The sequence below is a fragment of the Sturnira hondurensis genome, unplaced genomic scaffold, assembly GCF_014824575.4.
Source record: "Sturnira hondurensis isolate 20B ecotype Veracruz unplaced genomic scaffold, ASM1482457v3 Scaffold0001074, whole genome shotgun sequence".
Classification (NCBI taxonomy): domain Eukaryota; kingdom Metazoa; phylum Chordata; class Mammalia; order Chiroptera; family Phyllostomidae; genus Sturnira; species Sturnira hondurensis.
In genome coordinates this window covers 3,898,292-3,901,710 of record NW_028073705.1, presented here as the reverse complement: position 1 = coordinate 3,901,710, position 3,419 = coordinate 3,898,292, and positions in this window count along the sequence as shown.

The following is a 3,419-nucleotide window of genomic DNA, read 5'->3' as shown; positions in this document are numbered from 1 at the left end:
GTACTTTTCCTCATATCTTTTATCACAGATGCAGTAAAATCGTGATTATTTTGTGATTATTGTCTTCTCACTATTCTGCAAGCTTCTCTAGAGCAGGGACCACGTCCCATCTGCTTGTTTCTGAGTTTCCAGAGCTGGCACAGTACCTGGCATGAACGCTCTGCCCTCTAGGGAATGAGCCCCTGGATCAGGTCCACAGGAGAGTGCGTGGAGAGGAGAGAGCCTATGACATGAGCACCTCCAGTCCCCTTCTGCAGGGACCTCCCTGACTTGTTCCTTATGGCTGCTTCTTCACTTTTCATCACTTTTAACCATCATCGTGTAAACATACTACCTTAAAGTTGTTGCAAATAAGCCGTACTGGGAAAACGTGCTCAGAGAACGCAACTGGCCTCCCTGCCCACCACCATCCTTCGTAGGCCAATCAGCCACTTCCTGTGTTCTGCCTGCCACACAGTGCATTCACTATGTGTTGTACGAATGAGGCAGAGCCCTGCATCTCCCCCCACTCTTCGCCCTCTCTTCAGTGTCCCTCTCCTCAGAGTCCATGTGTCCCCAAAGCATCCACATCATCACTTACTCCCCCCCACGCCATTTCTCCTTCTCTAGGTTAATCTTCCTGCTTGCTTGATCTGTTGTCCATGCCGATCTCCCTTTAACTTTCAAATGACTTTGCAACCTGGGGCAGGGGTGGGGGGAGGTGGGGTGGAGACCTTCCTGATCCTCTAACTCCCTTGATCTATTATTCCTTACATTCTCCTTCCCCCAAGACAAAGTCCTAGAGAGAACTGTGTCCATTTGCTGCATTCACTTCCTCTCCAGCCACCCACTGTTATTTATTATTTGAATGCACTCATTTTTGAATAGTTAATACATGTTCACAATACAGAATTCAAAATGCTCCAAAAGGCACACAGGGAAGCATCTTCCTTTCATCAGTGTCCCCAAGCCCCACAGCTCTCCTCAGAGGCAACCCCTGCTACCCCATCTTGTATATCTTTCCAGAGAGCATAAGCGTGCGTATATTCTAGTTTGTATTTCTTTTACATAAATGGAGGCATTTACCCATTTTTCTACCTTTAGGGTTTTAGTTTCTCTTAAAACATCTTAGAGAGTTCTACATGAGTATATCCAACACTGCTCCCCCATTCTTTAAATGGCATCCCCCTGTGAGGATGCACCATAAATTCTCCACTCTGGACATTGAAGATGTTTCTAGTCCTTTGTTCTAACAATCACTGCAATATCCTTGCACATATAGGATTTTCCACTCCTGTGAGTGCATCTGTGGGCTAAATACACAGAAATAAAGTTGCATTTGCTTTTCAGAATTAATCCACTCTCCATAAAATTCATACCAGTTTACCCACCCACAGCAACAGGTAGGAGGGCCTGGTTTCCCTTCTCAACCTCCAACAGATTGTCTTAACACGTGTTTTTGTTTGTGTCAGTATAGTAAGTGAAAAAGAATACTTTTAATCTGCATTTTTTATACATAGGGTCAAGCATTGTTCTTGTGTTTAAGAGTCATTTGAATATCCTGTGGATTGTCTGTTACTATCCTTTGCTCATTTTTCCATTAAATGATTGGTCTTTTCCTGGTTCCTAAGATCTCTCTGTAGAAGAAAACTAGTTCCTTGTCTATGACATGAGTTGCAAATATTTTAGTCACTCTATACCTTGGCAATATGTCTTCTGTGACTGATGAAACTAATGAAACTGCTGTCTTGGTTCCTCCTAATCGTGAAGTCCAATGCCCTTTTTTGCTTCCATTGTTTCCAGCATTTGAAACTGCTGACCCATCCCCTTCCTGAACTCTCCTTTTTCTTACATCATGACTTTATCTTGGATCGATCATCTGTCAACTCCTATGACTGTGACTTCTTTTACTCCTTCTGAAATTCCTGTGACAAGTGCCCTTGGAAAGGAAGTCCTTGAACTCTGCCCCAGGAGTGTCCTGGGGGGCCATCCCTTACTGGGGTCATCATGGGAGCTCCCAGCACCTTACATCTAGTGGAAGGTGCAGACTAGCGGCTGAGTTCAAGGCAGGCTCAGGATGTCCTGCCCCCTTCTCTTCGCCCCCTACATCAAGCTCTGGAACTCTAAAATCAGTCTTATCACGTCAGCTCTCTCAGAACTGCTTCTCTCAACTTTCCCATCTCCAGCGGGCTCCTGCCGCTCTCCTAGAGCTTGAGGGGGAGCAGAATTTGCCATCCCAAAATTAGTCTTTGGGGATATTGATTATTTTAAGCTTGTTATTTTTGAGAAACAAAAGACTCGGGGGAAAAACCTTTGCTCTTCCCCCAGCAGCCCAAAAACGTTTAGCTAGAGAGGCCCTGCTCCAGTGAGTGTACTATCACCACAAATCACCACAGTTTGATGCGAACTAGTGTGACAGGCAGGGAGGAACCTCACAGGACCCTTTTGATGAAGTCCTCCCCGTGTCCCATTGTTAAAGATGGCACAGCAAACGTGTGTTTACAAATATTTAACTTTCCATCTTCATGTGAATTCCCTTCCTGCCCTTTGAAGTCATAAACCAATACACCATCCCCACCAGCCACCACCCCACGCATACCTCTTTAGCTCAAGATGGCAGATTAGCCTCAGCTGACCCATCTGTCTTTGGGTCTAGTGTTCTTATGGAAACCCCACAGACACATACATAAAAAACTTGGTTACTTTCCTGTTAATCTGCCTCATGTCAATTTGATTATTATTTATCCATCCAGAACAACTTAAAAATGTAGATGTAAATATGTGTGTGTTCTAGTTATTCTTTTGGACACATCAGTGTCGGGGTGTTGGGAGCTACCACTGTTGTTTGTTTAAGTTTGCCGACCAACCAGAATGCATTCTTATTCTGGTCTCCCCAGCTCCTTCCCTCCAGGCCTTTCCGCTTGGCTTTCAATTTCGCTGTCGCTATACCCTCTTCCTAAAACTCCTAGAAAAACTGGTGGCAAGGGGCCATCTCTACGATGCTCTAGTCCCAGGGGCTGTCAGGAGTTCCAGGCTGATGTAAACCTGACAAATTTTGGCCATTGTCCCTGTCCACCTAGATGGTCCTGTTCTCCTCCCTGTCCTGTTCCACCAGCTCCTCAGGAAAGAAACTGCCCATTTCCTATGGGCCTCCAGCCAGGTGCCACAGCAGAGTCCTCTGACACTGTAAGAGATCCTTGGATTGTAGAAAGAGTCCTGGCAATTTAGCATTTCTTGGGGTCGCAGGAGTCAGCATCCTGGTCTACCCACCCACCTCACCGCGGCCCACACCCCGGTGACACATTTGGGTTTACTAGGATGTTTTTATCAGGTGGTCTGGCCATTCCAGGGGCAATGCTGCTGGTGGTCAGTAGACAAAAAGAGAGAAGGTGTGTCCTGAGTGTAGGACAAGCTCACACTGCTGCGCTGGGCTGGAGAGG